Genomic DNA, 15058 nt, shown 5'->3' on the forward strand with positions numbered 1-15058 from the left:
CTATTCCATAGTCTGAAACTCCCTCCCCTTCCCTAAAATATGTCAAGGCTTAAGGGGTCCTTCTCAAGGCTTGGTCCTGGGTCTCTGCCTTTCATTTTGCATTTATCCCCTTGCAGAATGTATCCTCTCTTTCATGGTTATGGACTTTGGGCAAGTGACTTCACTTCTCTGGGCCTCAGTTCCCTCATCTGTAAAATGGGGATTAAGACTGTGAGCTGTATGTGGGACATGGACTGTGTCCATCTTGATTAGTTTTTATCTATCCTAGCACTTAATACAGTGCCTGGCACGTAGTAAGCACTTAACAAATACTTTAGATCATAAGCGTTCACAAACTTACAGTCTGTGGAGAACATAACTAAGCCTGGGAGAATACAATACAACAAAGTTATTAGACATGTTTCCTGACCAAAATGAGCCTAGTCTAGACTGGAGAGGCAGATACTAATATAAACAAATAATTTACAGATGCATATATAACTCCTGTGTGGCTGTGGGCTGTGGCGCTGTGGGCCTGAGGTTGGGGTGAGTAACAAGTGCCCCACAGGTGCAGATCAAAGTATATGGATGACGTAGAAGAGGGAGGGAGCGGGAAAAGAAGGGCTTAATTAGGGAAGTTCTCTTGGAGGAGATGTGATCTTAATAAAGGGTCGGTGGTGAGATAGAAAAGATTGGGGCACAGTGAGAAAGCTGGGCCTAAAGAAGCAAAGTGTGCCAGCTGAGCTCAGGAGATCATTGAGGCAAGGTAGAATAAGGCAAGTTGATGGAGTCCTTTAAAGCCGATTCTAAGGAAATACAGGTTGATACGAAGGTGGATGGGCAACAACTGATCGTTCTTGAGGAGTACAGAGAAATGGATTGAACTTTTTTTAAAAAAATGATCTGGGCAACAGAGTGAAAGTATGGACTGTGCCACCCTTACACTTGGATTCTCTCCCTTTTATCACCCCTCCCTCAGCCCTACATCATCTGTATGCATTTCCATAATTTATATTAATTTCTTTCTCACCCTCTAGAATGTAATTCTCACTGTGGGCAGGGAATATGTCTATTATATTGTTATAGTTTGCTCTCCCAAGCACTTAATACAATGCTCTGCACTCAGTAAGTACTCAATAAATGTGATTGATTGATTGATTGATTGTTTGATTAACTGTAGTGGGAAGAAACAGGAGGCAGGGAAGTCAGAGAGGAGGCAGTTGCCGTAGTCAAGAGATGATGAGATAATTCCTTTCCCCTTGTCCTTCAGCCCCAACATCCCCACTCTCCAGAAGAAGAGGCTCAAGGTAGGGCTGTCCCCCAGCCCCAAATCCCAGTAGAGAACAAGAGTTTCAGGAGGAAAGTGACAGAGCCGCCCATGGTGACCACTTCCCTGGCCAGCTGCCACATTGAGCTGGACAAGGGGGTGCCCCTATGAGCCTCGACAATAGCTAGATCTCATTAGCAGCAGATGCAGGGAGGGGGGTCCCTCACCTTATGGCAGTTCTGCAGGGTTTGAGCAGGCCTGAGCAAAGTGGGCAATCCCTTCCATGATCAGGCCCAGAACCAGGGAGCTACCAAGCTTTTGTTCTTCAGATTGGAAAAGAACAGGGGAAAGAGAACTGGAGGGGCCCTGTCTGGGGAAGAAGAGCAGACTTGGGATAAAGACAAACATCCCATTCAGAGCGATGAGTTAGAACCTGAGTCAGGACTTTGGCTCAAGCAGTCAATCAGTCAGTCAACTGATGGTATTTATTGAATGCTTACTTTGTGCAGAGCAATGTACTAAGCTTTTGGGAGAGTACAATATAACAGTTGATAGATATGTTCCCTTCCCACAGTGGGCTTAGTCTAGAAGCTCTTGAAGGTGCAGACATCTCTGAACTAAAATCCCCACCTCCCTTTCTCTTCTTTCTCCTTACCCCCACCAGACACACGACCTTCATCTATGACCATACCACCCTGAACGCATCTGATTTCGTATGATCTTGGAAACTAAGCAGGGTCAGGCCTGGTTAGTACTTCGGTAGGGAACTGCCTGGAAATACCGGGTGTTGTAGGCTTTAGGGAAACAGCATGGCTTAGTGGAAAGAGCATGGGCTTGGGAGTCAGAGGACGTGAGTTCTAATCTGACTCCACACTTGTCAGCTTCGTGACTTTGGGCAAGCCACTTAATTCTCTGTGCCTTAGTTACCTCATCTGTAAAATGGAGATTAAGACTGTGAGCCCACGAGGGACAACCTGATTACCTTGTATTTACCCCAGTGTCTAGAACAGGGCTTGGTATATAGTAAGCACGTAACAAATAGGGTAATTAGACATTGTAGACCATCCCCTTCTCCTCTACACCTTATCTCACCTTGGCTTCGCAGACTCCATCCTCTCCTGGTTCTCCTCTTTTCTTTCTGGCCGTTTATTCTCGGTCTCCTCCTGCCCCTCCCATCCTCTAACTGTAGGGGTTCCTCAAGGGTCAGTTCCTGGTCCTCTTCTGATCTCCATCTACACTCACTCCCTTGGTGAACTCATTCGCTCCCACGGCTTCAACTATGATCTCTAGGCAGATGACACCCAAATCTACATCTCTGCCTCATCCTCTCCCCCTCCCTTCAGGCTCATATCTCCTCCTGCCTCCAGGACATCTCTACCTGGATGTCTGCCCACCACCTAAAACTCCATGTGTCCAAAAGTGAGCTCCTTATCTTCCCTCCCAAGCCCTGTCCTCTTCCTGACTTCCCTATCACTGTGGATGGTACAACCATCCTTCCCATCTCTCAAGCCCGCAACCTTGGTGTCATCCTTGATTCAGCACTCTCATTCACCCCACACATTTAATCCGTCACCAAGACCTGCCAGTCTCACCTTTATAATATTGCCAAGATCCGCCTTTTTCTCTCCACCCAAATGGCTATCTTACAGGTACAGGCTCTCATAATATCCCAGCTGGATTATTGTGTCAGCCTTCTCTCTGATCTCCCTTCCTCCTGTCTCTCCCGGCTCCTGTCTATTCTTCATTCTGCTGCCCGGCTCATCTTCCTGCAGAAATGCTCTGGGAATGTCACTCCCCTTCTTAAAAACCTCCAGTGGTTGCCTATCAACTTCCGCACGAAACAAAAACTTCTCACTCTACGCTTCAAAGCTCTCCATCACCTTGCCCCCTCCTACCTCTTCTCCCTTCTCTCTTTCTACTGCCCACCCTGTAGGCTCCACTCCTCTGCTGCCCACCTCCTCACCGTCCCCCGTTCTTGCCTATCCCATGTCGACCCCTGGCCCACATCCTCCTGCTGTCCTGGAATGCCCTCCCTCCTCACCTCAGCCAAACTGACTCTCTTCCCCTCTTCAAAGCCCTACTGAGAGTTCACTTCCTCCAAGAGGCCTTCCCAGACTGAGCTTTCCCTTTTCCCTCTGCTCCCTCTGCTGCTTCTCTGCCCCCCTTCACCTCCCATCTGCTAAGCCCCCTTTCCCCCCTTTCCCTCTGCTCCTCCCCCTCTCCCTTCCCCTCCCTTCAGCACTGTGCTCATCTGCTCATTTATATAGCCTGTAAGCCCGTCAAAGGGCAGGGACTGTATCTGTTACCAATTTGTACATTCCAAGCACTTAGTATAGTGCTCTGCACATACTAAGTGCTCAATAAATGCTATTGAATGAATATTACCCTATTTATTTTGTTAATAAAATGTACATCCCCTTGATTCTATTTATTGCTATTGTTTTTGTCTGGCTGTTTCCCCCGATTAGACTGAAAGCCCATCAATGGGCAGGGATTGTCTCTATCTGTTGCCAAATTGTATATTCCAAGCGCTTAGTACAGTGCTCTGCTGAGCTCCCCAAAGTCACCCCTCCGCCTCTCCCCTCCCCCCCACCAACCCTCTCCCCTACTTTTCCATCCTTCCCTTCAGTATCCTCAGAGGAGATCTCCTCCCTCCTCGCAAATGCCACCCCCTCCACCTGCGCCTCGGACCCCATTCCCTCTCACCTTATTAAAAAAACCATCGCCCCTGCCCTCTTCCCTTCCTTAACTTCTATTTTTAACCACTCAATCTCCAATGGCTCCTTCCCCTCTGCCTTCAAACATGCCCACGTCTCCCCCATCCTAAAAAAACCCGCTCTTGCCCCACTTCCCCTCCAGTTATTGCCCTATCTCCCTACTACCTTTCCTTTCCAAAATCCTAGAACGAGTCGTCTACAATCGCTGCTTAAAATTCCTTAACTCCCATTCTCTCCTGGAGCCCCTCCAATCTGGCTTCCGTCCCCTCCAGTCTACCGAGACTGCTCTCTCTAAGGTCACCCGTGACCTCCTTCTTGCCAAATCCAATGGCTCCTACTCCATTCTGATCCTCCTTGACCTCTCTGCTGCCTTTGACACTGTCGACCATCCCCTCCTCCTCCATACCTTATCTCACCTTGGCTTCATGGACTCCGTCCTCTCTTGGTTCTCCTCTTACTTCTCTGGCCGGTCATTCTCGGTCTTCTTCGCTGGCGCCTCCTCCCCCTCCCATCCTTTAACTGTTGGAGTTCCTCAAGGGTCAGTTCTTGGCCCTCTTCTGTTCTCCATTTACACTCACTCCCTTGGTCAACTCATTCGTTCTCACGGCTTTGACTACCATCTCTATGCAGATGACATGCACATCTACATCTCTGCCCCTGTCCTCTCCCCCTCCCTTCAGGCTCGCATCTCCTCCTGCCTCCAGGATGTCTCCACCTGGATGTCGGCCCGCCACCTAAAACTCAACATGAGCAAGACTGAGCTCCTCATCTTGCCCTCCCAAACCCGGTTCTCTCCCAGACTTCCCTATCACCGTGGATGGCACGACCATCCTTCCCGTCTCTCAGGCCCGCAATCTCGCTGTCATCCTTGACTCATCTCTCTCGTTCACCCCACACATCCTATCTGTTACCGAGATCTGCCGGTTTCACCTTTACAATATCACCAAGATCCGCCCTTTCCTCTCCACCCAAACGGCTACCTTACTGTTCCGGGCTCTCTTTATATCCCGGCTAGACTACTGTGTCAGCCTTCTCTCTGACCTCCCTTCCTCCTCTCTCGCCCCGCTCCGGTCTATTCTTCACTCCGCTGCCCGGCTCATCTTCCTGCAGAAATGATCTGGGCATGTCACTCCCCTTCTTAAACAACTCCAGTGGTTGCCTATCGACCTCCGCTCCAAACAAAAACTCCTCACTCTAGGCTTCAAGGCTCTCCATCACCTTGCCCCTTCCTACCTCTCCTCCCTTCTCTCTTTCTACCGCCCACCCCACACGCTCCGCTCCGCTGCCACCCACCTCCTCACCGTCCCTCGGTCTCGCCTATCCCGCCGTTGACCACTGGGCCACGTCCTCCCGCGGTCCTGGAACGCCCTCCCTCCTCACCTCCACCAAACTGATTCTCTTCCGCTCTTCAAAACCCTACTTCAAACTCACCTCCTCCAAGAGGCCTTCCCAGACTGAGCTCCTCTTCTCCCTCTACTCCCTCTACCACCCCCCTTCACCTCTCCGCAGTTTAACCCTCTTTGCCCCCCATCTCCCTCTGCTCCTCCCCCTCTCCCTTCCCATCCCCTCAGCACTGTACTCATCTGCTCAACTGTATATATTTTCATTACCCTATTTATTTTGTTAATGAAATGTGCATCGCCTTGATTCTATTTAGTTGCCATTGTTTTTACGAGATGTTCTTCCCCTTGACTCTATTTATTGCCATTGTTCTTGTCTGTCTCCCCCGATTAGACTGTAAGCCCATCAAAAGGCAGGGACTGTCTCTATCTGTTGCCGACTTGTTCATTCCAAGCGCTTAGTACAGTGCTCTGCACATAGTAAGCGCTCAATAAATACTATTGAATGAATGAATAGTAAGTACTCAATAAATACTATTGAATGAATGAATTATTGTTATTATTCCAACTTGGGAAAATTTGGGCCCTTTTTGGGGAGGAGCTGGTCCTGCTGGGCCCTCTTCCCTCCCCAGAGCTATTGCCACTCTGGCCAAACATCAGTCCCACCTTCTAGGGCACATGACTGGGGATGTATTGTCAGTTTCGCCACACCTTTTCAAGCTATTCTCACATGCCAGGAGTGGGCCTCATCATGTGTAGTGTCATCCTTGACAGCGTGTATGTGTGCTTGTGTGTGTGTGTATCATCTCAATGGGTGAGAGACTACAGCACCTATTTCACTAGATGGAAAGACTCAGATCAACTCCAAATGGGCCTCGTGCTTCTTCAAACAGTGCCTGCTGAATGACGTCTTGGCTGGTGGATTCTGCAAAGTAACAGGGCGGAAGCAAGTTCTTTCAAAGCACCAGACCAGAGGCTCGAGGTTACAAAGAAGAAATTTGACTTGGATTGTCCAGAAACCATTGGAGGATCTTGAATAGATTTTTGATTTTCCTTTAGGGAGAGAAACTACACTCTTTTACCTGTTATGGAAAAACAGCCCCAGGGGCTGAACTGAGCAGGAAATACCCATGAGAGTTGAAGACTCGGGATCCCCCGGGTTTGCACGGGATGCTATTTGGTGCTAAAATCCTTGTACTAACTTCAGCTCAAAGGCAGGATTGTGTACATGAGGAACTGACTGTTTGTTTGCTTGTTTTCTATTGGCTGTGGGCTTCACCCAAGGAGATAATCACCTCTTGCTCCCAAATGGAAAGGAAGACCTATCAGACATCCAAAGTTGAACACTGAACCTCACCTTGGCAATGCTCAGCCCCATCCAAGGTCTGCCTCTGGATCTGAGTGGGTGTGGGGCCCTCCCTAAAGGGCCATGGATTATAGATGGCCCCTATTGAAGAGGGCCCAGGCCTCACTCCTCTCTAACCAGACTCTCATTTTTGGTTTCTAGAACACAACAACTGACCTGCCTTCATCCTCCACCCTCCCACTCCCCCCACATCATCTGAGACTTTTAACATCCTTCTGATTCAATGGGTAACTATGAGAATGACTGTCCACTGTAGACATTTTTCCCCAGGACTTAGTACAGTGCTTTGTATGTATAAGGCGCTTAATAAATACAACTTCTACTACTACTATTATTACTCTTACAGAGGCTGGTAGAGAACAGTTTAGCTACTACTGAAGTAAACAAAATCTAATAAATCTTTAGTTCTGTTAGATTTTTAGATCCTCTTTAGATGGTAAGCTCCTTGAGGGGCAGGAAACATGTCTTAGTTCTGTAGCACTCTCCCAATTGCTGAATATAGGGCTTCAGGTTTTTTTTTGAATGCTATTTGCTAAAATCAGTCAGTCAATCAATGGTATTCGTTAAGCACTTACTATGTGCAGAGCACTGTACTAAGCTCTTGGGAGAGTACAATGCATTAGAATTATCTGACAAATTCCCTGCCCAAAATAAGTTTACAGTCTAAAGAGTGCTTACTACGTGTCAAAAACTGTTCTAAACGCTGGGTTAGATACAACTGAATTAGATTGGACACAGTCCCTCTCCTGCATGGAGCTGACAGTCTAAGTAGGAGGGAGATCAATAGAATGAAGGAGAAGTTAAGGGGCTTGCCCAAGGTCAAACAGCAGGCATTTGGCAGAGATGGGATTAGAACCTAGGTCCTCTGATTCCCAGACCCGTGCTCCTTCCACGAGGCCATACTGCTGCTCAGTGAATGCCCCTAAATGATTGATATATTGACTTATGGCCAAACTTTCAGTGTCTGTTTTCAAATACTGGCTGGAATGGGGAGCGAAGTATAACTGCCCAAGATACGGGACAGACAAAGCAAACAAAGCCAGGGATCAGATCAGAAATGGTGGGTGAGCACTTTTATCTGCTTACAGAATTTTACATTCATTACCTTATTTGAGTCTCACAACAGCTTTGGGGAATGTAAGGCCCCGAGATATTAACTACTGGAACAAGACCCCAAATATCCTGTCACATTGATGAGGATCAGGGTCCTCCCTCATCCATAAGTAGAGACCACATTATTTTGAGTTTTGCTCCAAAACACCTTCAGCTCTTCAAACTGCTGATGATAATTTAGTAACAAAGCATGTGTTCTTCCCTTCCCCCACCACCACCTGTCTCATTACCAAACCTGATGAGCTTTGGGCTTGCAAGAACCTAAGTGCAGGTGGATGATGGGGTGGGGGGGGTATGAATAATAATTGTGATGTCAAAACATGGGAGGCAATCAGGATGCCACATGGAAATGAATACCAATGCAAACAAACTATATTTATTCTATCCCGTCCTTCCCTGCCCCCCCCCACCCGCCTCCAGAGCCATTGATGATTCCGTTCAGAAAAGAGATGAACCAGTACTAATTCAGGGATTAGAAATTGATTCTTAATGAGTTCAAAATTAGAGCAGGGGTGCAGGGACCCCTGAAGGACAGGCTAAATTTGGGCCAAATTGGAGGATGAAGAAATGGCTCCTCATTCCAATGGCCTGCATATAAGCGCTGGCACAGAACCAGAGGAAAGGTCATCTTGAGCATTAATCTTGTCCCTATGAAAAGCACCAGAGGGTACCGGTACCATTTGCAATGCCCATCTCGGACGTTCAAGAAGGTTACAATTCAAGCCCCTGAGAAAGCCTCTTCATAAAATACTGAAACTACCTTTCAAATAGCCTCGCAGAGAAATAGCCCTGGGGCAGGACAAAATGTCATTGCCTGTTCAGTTCCCGACCTCTGAATGGGAGGCAGTGAAAGACCAAATCAGCTTAGGTCTAGCCCAAGGTGACCCCAGTGGGCAGTGGATCTTAGACCTCTGGACTCTATCCCTGACTCAAAACTCCTAGGGGGACATATTGTAAACTCTTCGAAGACAGGGAGCATTTCTATTCACTCTACTGAACTCTCCCAAGTGCTAAATTAAGTGGTCTGCACAGAGAATGCACTCACTGCATTCCTTATAAGGATTGGTTGATTGAGATCATTCTCTTCTGGGGTTCTCAGGTCTGTGATAACTTAGGCCAGTGCAGACCCCTCCCAAGGATCCCAGGTAAGAAAAGGGCAATTAGGAGAACTAGGGGAGGGATTACCAGCTGGTAGCTTCTGCTGTCATCTTGGGGTGGACATACAGTGGAAATGAGGAAGCTCACTCCTCACTCCACTTGCCTCCATGGAGGAAGATGCCCCTTGTCCATAGATAGCTGGCACTGCTGATTAGGAGTCCTCTATTACTGGGGTCCCAGAGCTTATGTCCTCTGATGCTCCCACCCATCATTAATTCAATGCTGCCCCTGACTATAAGAGGCAAGTAAAAGGAAAAGGCAATCTCTCCCCATTGATACCCCTGAATAGGGAAGTAAAAATTCATTAAGACGGGTTAACTGAAGGTGCATTATCTAAACTCATCTCTTCCGACAAACTTTAAAGATCCTAGAAGGTAATAATAATGATTAAAATGATTATAATAATAATTGTGGTATTTGCTAAGTGCTTACTATATGCCAAGCACTGTACTAGAGAAGCAGCATGGCTCAGTGGAAAGAGCCCGGGCTTTGGATTCAGAGTCATGGGTTCAAATCCCAGCTCTGCCACTTGTCAGCTGTGTGACTGTGGGCAAGTCACTTAACTTCTCTGTGCCTCAGTTACCTCATCTGTAAAATGGGGATTAAGACTGTGAGCCCCACGTGGGACAACCTGATTCCCCTGTGTCTACCCCAGCGCTTAGAACAGTGCTTTGTACATAGTAAGCGCTTGACAAATACCAACATTATTATTATTATTATTATTACTAAGCACTGTAAATACAAGATCATCAGGCCATTCAAAGTTTCTTTCTGACATGGGGCTTACAATCTAAGGTAATCTGATTCCATCACCCATCTATTAGTCTTGAAGCACTCCTCAGGAGCAGGGATTAAGTGGTGCTGTTCCCTGAAATTTCTGCCAGATCAATCTTTGCCTCTTGCTCTATGGCTAACAAGTACATGTGGGAGGCAGCTTGGACAAGTGAAAATCATGCATGAATAGGAGTCAGGAGAGCTGAATCTTGGTTCTAGGCCAGTTACTGGTATGCTGTGCGACTCCAGGTAAATCACATCACTTCTCTATATTTCAGTGTCATCATCTCCCCCTTCATTTTTGTCAGACCCACCAACTTTCCCCATCTTAAAAGCCCTACTAAAATCACATCTCCTTCAGGAAGCCTTCCCTGACCAGCATCTTATCTCCCCACCCGATTCTCCCTCCTTTCCGAATTACTTATGTATGTGTGTTCATAACCCTTAGCACTTTGACAGTCACCCCACCCATGCCCCCACATCACTTCTGTCCATATCTTTACACTCTGTCAGTTTCCCTATCTTTAATTCATTTCATTGTCTGTTTCATCCACTAGATTGTCAGCTCCTTGGCAGCAGGGATTTTGTCTACAAATTTTATCATGTTCCTCCAAGTGTTTAGTACATCACTTCTGCGCACAGTAAGCCTCAATAAGTACCACTGATTTGTTGATTGGAGATGCTAATACCTGTCTCCCTAAAATGAGAACATCATTCTGAAACCTCTTTGGATTCAAGGTTTTGTCACTCTGATTTTCAACCCAGTTCCTACCCTTGTATCCATACTTGAGCATTCCACACCTTTCTGTTGACAGAACTGGGGAACAGCAGGAGATGGGGGTGTGTGGAGGGGTGAGAGGAAGATGTTGCCATTCACAAGCCTGTGGCCATCAGGATCAGCCCACTGGGCAGTGGCAGCAAGGAAAGGTGGCAGCAGTCGGAGGTGATAGGTAAGGGAAAGGAAAATTTGCCCCCGGATCAAACGCATGAGCTTCACCAGCATCCCTCTCCGGAGAAATCACCATCCAGCCAGGCAGAGAGGAGAGGAGGAAGTCAGTTGGCCCGTCCAGGTGGTTAAAGCATCAGGAGGGGGCTGTAAATTCTCTAAAGCCAGAGAGTATCATCTCCGGAGGGAGCAGAAGCTGGCTCTCTAAAGCTACAATTCTTTTCCCCCCTCTATATTTCACATTCCTGAGCCTGCTTGTCATCCCAGGATCTGAAGGGCTTTGTAATGAATGGGAGGCATTAGAACGGCTGGGAGGAATGTATTTTGGGAGATGTCTGATAGGAGCCCCAGGAGGTGGGTATTTTAATAATCAGTTGCTTGATAAACCTAGGCCCAGGGCAGTGAAATGGTCTAATGGGATTATATCCAGGCTGCCATAGCGACGAAAAGAAGAAGATGACACTTCTGGCCTCCCTGCCACCCCTCTCACTGCCACCTCAGTCCTGATGGACCATACTTGGTAAAAAGGAACAGTCGGCTTGTTTCTCATCAGTTGGCTTAAAGAAACCCTCCTTTGCTATGAACAGCAGGAATGGACACAAAGCTTGCAAAGTTCTGATGCTCACAAGAGTCCTCTCGAAGTTTGACTCTGTCCAAACTCAGACCTCCACTCTCAGAACTAATTAGGTCTCATAAGGCTGGAAGTAGCCACTAGTTCTATATCATTCAAACTTGCTAGGCCAGATTCTCTCCATCACTACTGATCATCTGTGCAGTGCCGATGTGCATAATCTGCACCAGACACTGCAGGAAGCCAGTCCTGCTCCTCCCAGCCTCCTTTGCTGCCAGGGTCAGAGACAAAAGAGCAGGTTGACCGGACCACTGTCTGATCAAGTGTGGTGGTGCATATACTCTTAAGTTTTTCATCTTAATACACTGACTTCTAAAGCAGGGAAGTGGCAAATGACTTAAAACCAAATGTCTAAAATCCAGTTGTCAACGTTTCCAGGAATCAATTAACTTTTCAACCATCTCAGTAATTGAAAAACCTTGTTGGGCTAAAGACTGGATTAGGAGTTGGGGAGAGTCAGGTTAGTCTGAAGTGTAGGGTCAAGGCCAGAGCTATGATGAGGTAAAGGTTACTATTAGAGATAGAATTGGGGGCAGGGTGAGGGTTAGGGGCAAATGTGGGATAAAATTTATATACACAGTTCAGGCAGCCTCCTGCTGTCTTAGAGCTTTCCTTTTCACAGGCCTAGAGTTGCCGGGTCTAATATCCACCTGTATATTCTCCCCTATCCCTTAGTACAGTGCTCTGCACACAGTAAGCACTACTGCTCCTATTATTACTAGTACAACACTGTATTAAGTACTTGGGAGAGTATGCTGAAGGCTTGTAGACCAGATGTCCATTCTTTCTGTCTATTATTCTCTTAATGGTGATATCTTTCAAGCATTTACTATGTGTTGAACACTGTGCTGGGGACTGGGGTGGATAAAAGATGATCAGATTGGGAACACCCTGCCTAGGTGAGAGGGAGAGCAGGTGTCAGGTCCCCATTTTGCAGATGAGAGGGCTGGTGTGCAGAGGGGCGTTAATTGTCTTGACCGGGGTCACCCAATAGGTAAGTGGAGGATCCAAGTTGAAACCCAGGTCCTCTGACTCCTAGACCCATGCTCTTTCCATTAGGACACAATTTCTTTTTCTCTTCCTACTTCCTTCTGGCTCTTTCCACACCTCTCAGTGAATATGGGGAAAAGAACGGTGAGGGTGAAGAGGTGTTGGTTAATACCATAAATGCCATTATTGGGTCAAGCGATTAGTCCATTTAATTCAGCGTTCTGCAGGATGTTTGGAGAAACAGTATCCCGCCTGGACATCTAACTTCCCCAACATTTTCCTTCTAGTTACCCATTATGGGTTATCCATTCACAAATTCATTTATTCTCAAACTGATTGGATTTTTTTCTGCTTGTACAACTTCCTCAAGACTTTAAGCTCCCCTTGGACATGGAACATGTCTACCAACTCTGCTGTATTGTATTCTCCCTAGTATTTATAGGACTCCGCATACAGTAACCACTCAATAAATGCCATAGATTGATTATTACTACTGGTATGCTACTATAGTAAGTGGCCAATAAATACAATTGACTGATTAATTGATACTACATATCCTCCTTGTCCAGGTACTGACAAATCTCTAGTGCCAAGCCACCCCCCAAGACTGCTTTCAACTGGGGACTAATAGCTAAATAAAAGCCTCTCTGTGTTCCCCAATAGTTGACTGATGTGTGCCAGGACCTGGTCAATAACTGCTATTGGTGGCAGGTGCCTGGGCAAACTAAGCTAGCTTAGAAACTCCTTATGGACAGAAATCAGGCCTATTGACTCTGTAGTATTGTATTTTTCAGGGCTCTGCACATGGTAAGGGCTCAATGAATACCACCAATTGATTGAGCCCCACCACAGGCAAACCCTGCTTCCCAGAGAGTTTCTGGCCTTGAGACTGACACTGTAACCTGTATTCTCCACTAGACTGTAAATTCCTTGAGAGCAAGGATTGTGAGACCCATGAGGGATATGGACTGTGTCCAACCTGACTACTCTTTATCTACCCCAGCTCTTAGAACAGTGCTTGGCACATAGTAAGTGCTTAGCAAATACCGCAATTCTTATTTTTATTTTTATTAAGCACATAGAAGAGGTTCAGTTATTATAATAATTATTATTATGGTATTTGTTAAACATTTATTATGTGCCAAGGACTGTTCTAAGCGCTAGGTTAGATACAAGATAATCAGGTTGTCCCACATGGGGCTCACAACCTTAATCCCCATTTTACAGATGAGATAATTGAGGTACAGAGAAGTTAAGTGGCTTGCCCAAGGTCACACAACAGACACATGGCAGAGCTGGGATTAGAACCCAAGTCCTCGGGCTCCCAAGCCAATGCTCTTTCCATTATGCTACACTACCAGTTCCCCATCTGTTGCTCTGGCTTGGCTACCTCCTCTTCATAGGCCTCTTTGAGGCAGTGGATCAGAGAGCAGATCAGGGCAGTGGATTGAAAAGCAACAGCAGCCCACCCTCAATTTAGCCCCCTCAGGTCAGCCATGCTACCTCCCCCCGATCCCACACTAGCTGTCCACATACCTGAGGAGCTTCCTTTTCCTAAACCCTGCTCCACCAATTGTGTGCTGGTACTTTTCTGTACCTCAATTACCTCATCTGTAAAATGGGGATTAAGACTATGAGCCCCATGTGGGACAGGGTCTGTGTCCTTCCTGATTAGCTTGCATCTGCCCTAGCACTTAGAACAGTGATTGACACTTAAATTCTATCATCATTATTATTTTTATTACTATTAGGCATGGATTTGGCATTAGGTTTTGGATCAGGTTTGTAGATAAAGCTGAGATTAAATTTAGGGTTAGGGTTATATTTATGGTTAGGGTTTATGGGCTATAGTTTGCATTAGTTTTATGGGGGAGGTGGGGATAAATTTTGCTGATTCATTTGACAATGAAGAAGGAGGAGATTCATTCTATGTCCAACCCTGCGATCCAAAGTGTGGGAAAATGAAGAGTGTGGGTTCTCCTAAATCCAGAAACAGGTGTTCTCTTGAGACTGCCTCGATTTCTAATAATAATAATGTTGGTATTTGTTAAGCGCTTACTATGTGCAGAGCACTGTTCTAAGCGCTGGGGTAGACATAGGGGAATCAGGTTGTCCCACGTGGGGCTCACAGTTAATCCCCATTTTACAGATGAGGTAACTGAGGCACAGAGAAGTAAAGTGACTTGCCCACAGTCACACAGCTGACAAGTGGCAGAGCCGGGAGTCGAACTCATGACCTCTGACTCCGAAGCCCAGGCTCTTTTCCACTGAGCCAGAAATGCCAACAAAATGGCTCACTCTATAGCATAAAATCTTTACTTTTGCACCTGGAAGGACAGTCAGAGCTGAGTCATGAAAATAAGCCACCATCTGCCAATGGGAGGGGGCCCAGCTAAGCCTAAACCTGAACACACAGAGGGCCTCCCACAGGTGGGTTTTCTGGAATAAGACACCACCCTGACCCCTATCCCTGGACACCAACATGATTTCCATTTTCTGAGATGAAAGTGAGTCTCCTCTGTGGGGTGCCCATCAGTCCAGGTTATATTGGATGGTCAGGATTTCAGCTAGACTCTTCTGTGTCGAGTTCTGTCATGGTGCTGACCGTCTTTACATCCACAATTTTCATTTCAAAAGCCCAGCCTCCCTCCACCTCCACTGCTTCCGCCACAATCTATGGCTGGGAAAGGGCAACTGGCTTCATGAGGAGTGAAAGGAGAAAGCGATGAATCAGGAACAAGGCAGGCAGACAGAGGCCTTCCTGGTGATGTTGGCGA

The 15058-nt window shown here is 46.8% G+C and overlaps 1 protein-coding gene and 1 pseudogene across 1 annotated transcript in view; one reads left to right on the plus strand and one right to left on the minus strand.

Moving 5' to 3' along the window:
* NTM (neurotrimin) overlaps positions 1-15058 on the minus strand; it is a 1126386-nt gene that overhangs the window by 1042490 nt on the left and 68838 nt on the right. The window lies entirely within an intron of this gene.
* LOC114815234 lies at positions 1924-2042 on the plus strand (annotated as a pseudogene).

The sequence above is a fragment of the Ornithorhynchus anatinus genome, chromosome 11 (genome assembly GCF_004115215.2).
Source record: "Ornithorhynchus anatinus isolate Pmale09 chromosome 11, mOrnAna1.pri.v4, whole genome shotgun sequence".
Lineage (NCBI taxonomy): Eukaryota > Metazoa > Chordata > Mammalia > Monotremata > Ornithorhynchidae > Ornithorhynchus > Ornithorhynchus anatinus.